The sequence below is a fragment of the Juglans microcarpa x Juglans regia genome, chromosome 8D, assembly GCF_004785595.1.
Source record: "Juglans microcarpa x Juglans regia isolate MS1-56 chromosome 8D, Jm3101_v1.0, whole genome shotgun sequence".
NCBI classification, from domain to species: domain Eukaryota; kingdom Viridiplantae; phylum Streptophyta; class Magnoliopsida; order Fagales; family Juglandaceae; genus Juglans; species Juglans microcarpa x Juglans regia.
The window spans coordinates 26,932,192-26,942,138 of record NC_054608.1 but is presented as its reverse complement, the minus strand read 5'-3'; the positions used below and the strand labels follow the sequence as shown (position 1 = coordinate 26,942,138).

General features: G+C 39.3%; 1 pseudogene; it reads left to right on the top strand.

Moving 5' to 3' along the window:
* The first annotated feature begins 6,942 nt into the window (after positions 1-6,942).
* On the top strand, positions 6,943-9,947 carry LOC121242366 (annotated as a pseudogene).

Here is a 9,947-nt window from a genome sequence, read left to right as displayed (position 1 = left end):
GGGTGTTGGATGAATTGGAGGATGGAGTTGTTTGGGTGATTGGATTGTGTTGTGAATTGTTGGTTGTTGGATATTGTGTCGTTTCATGTACATTGGATATTTGCACCATGATCATGTTTGTAAATGAAAACTGGATTTTCGCATGATTGCATACATGTTCATGTGTTTATTTGAAAACTGGGTTTTCATGTGAGAAATGGTTTTGGGTGCGTGCGTATCACGACCCCAAGTCGAGATAGGGCATTATCTCGATGGAGCTCCTCTGGTCACTCGGGAGCAGAATATACTAAGTGACGTCCCCTGGGTTGTCGCTGGGCGACAATGGGATCAGACGAGATGATAACGCTCTCGTGCCTACGCAGCTCTGCTAGCGGGGGTTAGAGGATGCTTGGCCACGAACCCGCTGGGCGTGGAACTGGGCATCGCTCGTTACGAAGTCACTTGCATGATCATTACCCGTGGTGTGACGATGGGAGCTAGGGTGTGTGGATGATCCCTAGGGGAGATCATGGTGCATACGGTTAAAATGGATTATTGGGCTATTTTCTGGGAAAATAATGTGTGTTGGATAAAAAAATTTTATGTGAACCATTTTCTGGGAAAATGGTGAATTGTTGTTTTGGGCCATTTTCAGGGAAAATGGCGGGAAATGTTTTATGGAAATATTTTGGGCTAAATGAGATTTTTGGCGTGCGTTGGAAAATATTTATTTTCGGAAAAAATGATGTTTTGGGCCTAATGTATATTTCATCATATGCATGCATAATTGTTGGTTGCATTAATATATTTTTATTCTCGAGGGTTGTTTGGATTATACTTACCTGTTGTACCGTTTTATGGTAACGCAGATTTTGATACAGATGATGCTGAGGGTGAGCCTGAGGATTCGGCTCCGCCTAATGAGTGATATGGAATCACTCGTTCATGTATTTGACCTGTATTATATTTTATTTTGGGATAACTGTATAACTCTTTTTAAACTTTTTACTTATGTAAATTTGTATTAAAAATTCTGGTACTTAGTTGACTTACTTAAATTATTCGCTGCATTATTTATTGTACATTGTTGCATGTACACACACTTGGCACTATCGTTGGGATGTGTGATTGTCTTGTCATCATCCGGGACTCTCGACTCCTGAGTTTCCGTACATGGGGGTTGGGGGCGCCACAATCTGATCCTTTACTTTTTTTTTTTTTTAAAGAGTTGGAGCCACATGTCCAGGAGTGACCTCTCATCACTTTTATTAAAAAACCCTGACTTATAGCGGAAGAACAACCCTAATTACATCAAAGAATCACCAACAATGCCTCAACAAAACATTAACATCTAACATATGGAATATTGAAGCTATCCGTTCTCATAAGACCCCTAAACCTCCCTAACCCGTACTCCACACCCAAGAAATCCCAATTCCCACCATTAGAACCAAATCTTACCAAAAAATCTGCCGCCATATTTGCTTCTCTAAATACATGAACAAACTGAATATTAAAAGTAGAAATAATAGACTGAGTTTCCTCCCAAAAATTCCACAAATACCAATAGTTACAAGACCCCGAGATGAACCAACCAATAGCAACCCTAGAATCCGACTCTACTACCAAATCCCTCAACCCCAATTGTTGACAAAGATGTAACCCATCTAGTAAAGCACGACACTCAGCAATGGTGTTCGTAGCATGCCCATAACAATGTGCAAATCCCCCAAGTACCCGACCATTTGCATTCCGAACAACACCTCCACCACCAGATACACTCGGGTTCCCAATTGAACCCCCATCCACATTAAGCATGATTATGTCCAATTCTGGTGGAGACCAAGCAATCAACCTTGGCCTTCGCTCAACAACTGGCACCAATGGATAATTAAGCTCACCCAATACCCGTCTATCAATTGAACCCAAACTCTTGAATTTTCTCATCGAAGTAGACAAATCAATGACCAACCCTTTGACCATGCGAATAATTCTCCTCCAATCATATTTCACATCCTCCATACGAGCAGCACATCTAGCTCTCCAAAGAGCCCAAGAAATAAGAATAGGAATAATACCATGAAGCTAACGAACTTGTGAGTAATAAAAAGCACGACTCCACCAAATATTAACAACCCCAACCCAAGTCCGCGTAGAAGGTAAATGAATACCAAAAATAGCCGCGAAAAAATCCCAAACCTTCCTTGGACCCTCCCCATCACAAAGAACATGATCCAAGGACTCAATCTTATTTGACAAACAACAATGACATTTAGAGGCAAGAGAAATACCAAGCTGTCGAATAGAATCATCCACCAGAATGGCATTTTGAGGTGCTCTCCAACATAAAAATGACATCTTCTTTGGCACATGGTCTTGCCTTAACCACGTCCACCAATTACAAACAAAACCATGAGATCTAATAAGCTGCCAAGCCGATTTTGTGGAAAAAAGACCATCAGTTGAATGCTTCCAAACCAGCACATCCTTCCCCTCACGAACATGCATCCGAGATTGATGAATTTCTCTATTATTTCCTCATCCACAATCTGCCGCAACCACCCATAATTCCACATAGCCCCATCCCATACTTGCCGAACCTGTAAATTGGGCTCTCCCACAATAGGTAACCAATCAACAATAGGACCATCCCCAAGCCAATTATCAAGCCAAACATTTAAGGATCATTCTCTAACCAACCATCTGGAATTGCTAAACATCAAAGGCAAGACTTGCGCAACCCCCTTCCAGAACCTGGAACCCTTTAGTACTACCTTAGTCGTTTTAAAAATATGCTCATTTCCAACATACGTAGAATTAAAAAATTTCGACCAAATAGAACCACCACTAATTAATTTCCATGCAAACTTCATGAACAAAGATTTTTGAATCTCAGAAAGATCCTGAATTCCCAATCCGCCCTCCTCAATCGGCAAACAAATGCGGCTCCAGGAAACCCACTTACGCTTTTTAACTTCTATGCTCGACCCCCAAAGGAAATTTGCAAAAATTGACTTAAGCTTTGCATATATTCATTTAGGCAAATTTAGCACAGACAATAAATGAATAGGCATGTTATTCAGAACATGCTTTATGAGGACAATTTTACCACCGAATGAAAGCAACCTACTCTTCCAACCAGCCAATTTTTTAAAAAAATTTCACCAACAAAGGCTCAAACATACGTAAAGTCATCCTCCCTGCATATAAGGGCATGCCCAAATAAACATATTGCCAAGCACCTTCCACAAACCCCGAGATACGCAGAAGTTGTATTTTCCTATCCATAGGAATATTAGAGGAGAAAAAAATAGAAGACTTGCTTGGACTCACAAGCTGTCCCGATAAGCTTTCATACTTACTAATCACCCTCATCAAGGTACGAATAGATGCTTTTCCATCATTAGCAAAAATTAAAAGATCATCAGCATACAACAAATGAGATATCTGGGTTCCCCCATTCGGATTAAAATACGTAACTTTCCCCGAAATAAATTCTTTGTGACGCATCCGCGACAACAACTCTTCAGATAAAATAAATAAATATGGTGAAAGGGGATCCCCTTGGCGAATCCCACGTGACGGCTTAAAAAAACCTTTGCAACTTCCATTCATCATAATTGAAAACATAGGTGAGGAAATAGCATTAAAAATCAGCGATCTCCACTTTTCTGAGAAGCCCAACTTGCGCAATACTTCCATAAAAAACCACCAACTAACTTGGTCATACGCTTTTGCCATATCAATTTTCATCATGACATTCCCCCCTCTAGTCTTCCGATTCATCCCATATACAAGTTCTTGTACAATAGACATATTATCAATAATACTTCTACCACGAATAAAAGCAGCCTGTTCCGGCGAGATAATACCTCCAATAATAGGAGCCAGTCTAAAAACCATGATTTTATAAACAACCGAACACAAGCTAATAGGCCAAAATTGTCCAAACCCCATCGGTGTATCAACCTTTAGAACCAACACAATATTAGTAGCACCAAAAAAATTAGACAAAGGAATATTTGCAAAAAACTCGTTCGCCATATCAATTAAATCATTCTTCACTATTTCCCAAGCAAGAATAAAAAAAACTTTTCGAGAATCTATCAGGACCGGGGCTACTATCTTGTGGGATTGACCACAATGCCACTTTGACTTCATCTAAAGTGGGTGTAGCACACAAACTAGCATTTTGAATCTCAAAAACGACAAGCGTGATAAGATCAAAAATCTCCTCATTCCACTCAACTGAAGAAGCTGTCAATAGATTGTGGAAAAAAATTAACTGCCGCTTCATGGACCTCTTCTGCTCACTCCAACACAACCCCCTCATCAAGCTCCATATGCTCAATCAGCTTATTCTTTTTTTTTTTTAATGCGCAAGGAAGCATGAAAAAAACCTGAGTTACCATCACCCTTTGACAACCACTTGATACGAGATTTTTGGCAACCCAAAATCTCCTCGCGCTGCAACCATAGAAGATGTCGTTGCTTGCACATCAACAGTTCATTTTTCCGAGACTGAGAAAAATCCGTTCTCACTAAATCTTCCAACTCTACCAATCGAGCCTCAATATTTTTAATTTCCAGTTCAACTCGCCCAAAAGATTCACTATTCCACTTCCTCAAAATTTTCTTTAAACATTTCAGATTATGACTCACCCTCACCATAGCACATGCCTCCACCTCTTGGCTCCAACACTCATTCACCAATGGCAAAAAACCTTCATGTGTACCCCACATACATTGGAAACGAAAATACTTTACGCCTCCTCTCCTTTCCCTTGTTAACTGAATCAACATAAGACAATGATCCGATGATGATCGAGGCAAGTACTCCAAAAACACATCCGGAAAAGAATTAAGAAAAGACGAGTTCACCAACGCCCTATCCAGCCTTGCCCAAATCCTTCTCCCTCCAAGTCTACCATTACACCAAGAGAATTTCTGACCCAATCTTGAATACAAGCATTAAATTCCACTTTAGCCCGAGGACCTCGTAACAAACCCCCCCACTTTTTCAGAATCACAGCACACAATATTAAAATCACCCCAACAAAAAATGGCCTCTAACCCGCATCAAGACTTCCTAAGTAATCCCAAAGCTCCCGTCGCTTGATCTGAAAACAGCTCACATACACAAAAGTAACCAGCACTCACACACTTCCACACACAAACCACCCAAACAAAGCTTGATCATAAACATAAATTAATTCAAAATCCAAACCAGCTTCCAAAAAAGCCAGATTTTACCCCTTACATCAACGTTATTTAGAAAATTAGGCAGTTGTAACCACCTCCCCCACCGCCGACCTTTGTTAACTATAAGAAAAGGTTCTAAAAGAGCCACCACAGAAGGTCGACTTTTATTCAAAATACGTCGAAGCCTACTCTTTGACGAAAAAATTTCCCTAATATTCCATAAAAGAATCTGCATAAGGAATTAAATAAATTTTTTGGACTGATTTCTCCGTCCCAAAACAATCGATGTATCTTTCTTTTTCACACCCCTTAACTTCTTCAAAGGAATATTCAATTCCGAATCTGATTCAAAACATTTACTCCCCAGCTCCTCAAGTTCATCATCCGGTTCTCCCTCAGATAGAGAGCGCCATCTACCCTTACCACCTGCACTCTGCATTACCCCCCAGCAGCCAAACGATCAAGCTCAAACTCAAGTGCCTCATCTACCACTTTCAACGAGCTTCTTGGAGACAAACATGCACTCTCCAAACACTAAGGAACTGAATTAGTGACCGAATCCTCTTCAGAAATTTGAAACCAACTACCTGAATCCTTACGCCTACCAGCTTCTACAGAGTTAATCGCACCACCACCTTCAACCACATTAATACCCCATCATCGGCCAACTGAAATTGACTTTTAGTCCCACCTCCCCCCTGGGAAGAACATCGAAAGACTCAGCCTCTAGCAACTGCCTACGAACAGTGATACTCTTAAATATTTCCGCTCAACGTGAATCCGAAAAAATTCCTTCATCACCTGCTTCCTTCTTCGAGTTTTCCTCCTGCCTTATATTCAAGGTTTCCTCAGCATCCTTCACCCCAACTCTCTTCCAAGTTTGCTTAACCTTATCTCTAACCCTGTCTACTACCGCTCGAACCCTAAAGTCCATCTACTTTGGACGTTCCCTCCTATTGCACGTACTCTCTTGATGTCCCTGCTTACGACACAGTGCGCAAAACAGAGGCAATGAATTGAATACTACCTCCTGGTAATGGCTGGTTGTAAGCCCCGGAGCACCCAACCAAAAATGCTTTTTCATCGGCTTAGACACATCAATTTCAACACATATTCGCGCTGCCTCCGGCCTAGTTACGCACGCTGTTGCATTATCCCTCTTCAAATATTTTCCAAAACCCCCACCAATTGTCCTCAACATCGACTCATGAAAGAAATTTGGTGGCAACCCAGGCAAGCTAACCCAGACTAGAACAAAAGGGGAATCTTCCTCCTCTACAAAATTTGACGTCCAATGGGCAATGCGATACGGAACCCCCACAAGATCTGAGTTCCCACGGGCCGTAACAGATATGAAATCCTCTTCATTTGTCAACCGAACAAAAATATTTCTGGCATTCTTCAACTGCCCAACGACAGGCATGGAGCACAAATTCCAGCGATTCTAGATGAAATCGCAAACGTGATCTAGTGAGGGACGCCTACACAAGAATTTTAACACCACTGAAAATCTAAAAGGTTCTGCTAATTGCTTTATTTCGGCTATGGAGAAAAGAAAAAACATCTCCCCATCTGCATATCGCGCCTCCCTGAAAGGGATTTCCACCTCAAGAAGCATTTGAGGCCGTGCCACAAGCACATCCACAAACCCAGAACCAGACGCACCACCCAATCGGATCTCCGCCTTTGCCGACGATTTCTGGTCAGAACCCCCTCCTATAACCCCCTGCCCCACCACCAAAGTTGTAGGGCCGGCGATAGATGCCATACGAAATCGCCCTCAAAGTCGAGAGAAAAAGGGTAGAATCTGATCCTTTACTTGAAGCAGCGTTGTTTCTGCTTAAACCCAGTTGTTATTTTGATGGTGTTAAATTATTTTAAAGTGCCCGTTACCATAAGAGTGTTCTGGAACATTTGTATTAAGTTTCAATCTAGTCTTCATAATGTACCTGTTGTAATAGGTCATTGGAATAGACCTGTTGTCCCAGTCTCTCTTGCCAGTGATTGTTGAGCTTGCAAAGGACAGACACTGGAGGGTTCGACTCGCTATAATAGAATATATACCTTTGTTGGCAAGTCAATTTGGTGTTGGCTTTTTTTATAACAAGCTTGGAGCCCTTTGGATGCAATGGTTAAAAGATAAGGTTCGTATAGATTTGGGTTATTGAGTCGTAATTGTATTAAACATGGTGTGCTTATGCTTTTCATTCTATCTTTGTACCTGTTTTGATTTATTAACTTGTGTGTTGGATTTATTAACTGTAATACCTAACGTGCACAATAACAAGCATGATTATGCAATTTGATTTGCTTGATCATAATGATATGTGGTTTATATTTTGCTAATTTTCATGGTATTGCTTGCAGGTTTACTCAATTTGTGATGCAGCTGCAAATGATGTGGAACGGCTTGCAGATCAAGAATTTGGCCCAGAGTGGGCAATGCAGCACATAATTCCATAGGTTCTAGTTTTGTGTCATTGTGATTTATTTCTATCAATACATCACTATTACCTTTCCTCTTGAAACCAAAAAGGATTATCAGATAAATGCTGGTGCATGACATGGTTTAATACTCTTGATTGTGAAGGAAGCTAGTGAATGAGACCCTACATTGTTTGGAACAAGCTCTTTATAATGATTCCAAGGGATTTCAATTGTAATTTTGATTAGCCATTTTAGAGTATAGGCCCAGATATGGTTTGGGCCTCATTTATGTCTCTACAAATGGTGTTTTTAAGCAATGTGAGATCTCATTCACTACTTTCTAATACACAATCCAAGGTAATACACATGGATATGTGGTGTCTGACAGGTTTTTTTATTTTCACTAGTGTAAATTTTCAAAATTATCTCTAGTATATGCAATATCAAAATTTCACTTATAAAAACAATACGTAACATGTATCCCTATAACCCTGAAGAATGCAAGAATGTAATTGTCCCATCACAGGTTATATTCATTCCTTTGTAACCTTTGAATGAGAACAAATTCTTTGTCGAAATCCTGCAATTTAGGTGCTAGAGTTGTGAATTCTGACTTTTTTTTTTTTTTAATTTGCATATTGGGGTTTGATTTTTTAGTAAAGAAATATTTTCTAATGAAAGAGATCTATAAGCTGGTAAAGAAAATCGACTTACAAGAGAAAATATTCATCAGTAACTTAACCTTATTAATCAGTGGAAAAGGAGCATCCAAGTACGTCAATGTGTTATTTTAATTATTATTATTATAAGCCCTCTGAAAGGAGGTAGTAACTGATTCCAATATTTATTTATTTATTTATTCTTTGGTGTAATGCTTTGAAACAACTTGGAATTTCTCCTACAGGTCTTCGACATGACTAACAACTCCCACTATCTATATCGGATGACCATTTTACATGCAATTTCTCTACTTGCTCCCGTGATGGGCCCAGAAATTACTTGTTCCAAACTCCTGCCTGTGGTCATTAATGCATCAAAAGATAGGTAAAGTTGATGGGTTCTATGTGTGAATTGTGGTTCTGAATATCTTTCTAATTGTTTACCAACATCAAGTTCAATGTGGCTAAGCTGTTGCAGTCACTTATTCCCATAGTTGACCAGTCTGTAAGTAGCTAAATCTATTTTGATTTATTTAATGATTACAGATAACTGATGAAAATGATTTTGAGTGAGACGTTATATGGCTGAAGGACATGTCTTCAATTTAGAACTGAAGTTATTCTAACATGAGTAGGTAGTGCTACAAGTATGCACAACATTATACGTATTGAGTGGCAGTCCAATTTTATTATTATTATTTTTTATTTGAATTTTGAAATCTTAACCATATATATCAATAGTTGACACGTCAGCATATATGATTATGCGTGTAAAATTTCAAGTTGAGATGGCATTTTCCTTCTAACATTAGATAAAATTCACCTCTTTCTACTACACAAAGCTTTTTAGACAATTAGTGATTTAACATGATACTAGAGACATGTTATGAGTATGTACCCTAACTTCAAATAAATTTTCTATGTGTTGGGCCTATTTATTAAGAGGGAATCTGACCAACACATGTGGAACAGTGTTACAATATTAGCCAAATGGTTAAATTCATCCCTTCCTTCTAGCTTAAGCCGTTGGGACAATTTGTAATTGAACATTTAAATTATTTATGATGCTTGTAGAAAATTCACTATCCTACTCTAAGATAGACCAAAAGAATTACAGGTGAATGTAAAAGGCATGATATGTTGTATCATATGGTCAGATGCACTTGGAATCACAAAGTAGGATGTCTTCTTTACCAATACTACCCTATCCTTCCCCATTTGGCAATGGAGACAGGGATAACTAAGGCTGTCCACTGAAATGACTTCATTATCCTACTTGCCTTGTCTAATAAAGATTGGGTACTGATTGGGATGATTTTTGAACAATGCAGGTTGTGGAGAAGACAATTCGTCCTTTGTTTGGTCGAACTCAGTGAGGATCCAGATGTTCATGTGAGGTTCTTTGCCAACCAAGCTCTGCAGTCAAGTGATCAGGTCATGATGTCTACCCAGATTTGACTTTGTCATTGATTTTTTCTTTACCTATAATTTTCATTGTTGTTTTCCTGTCCTATGTGCGAGTTAGCATACTCATTAATGTATTATCTTACTTGAGATACTAGCAGATTTTTTCCACCTAGCCAAACAATTTCTTGTCCTCAGATTCTCTAAGACCATTTTGTGCAAAAAAACTATGACTTGTTTCATGCAACACTATTTAGCTTGTGTGATCATGTAATC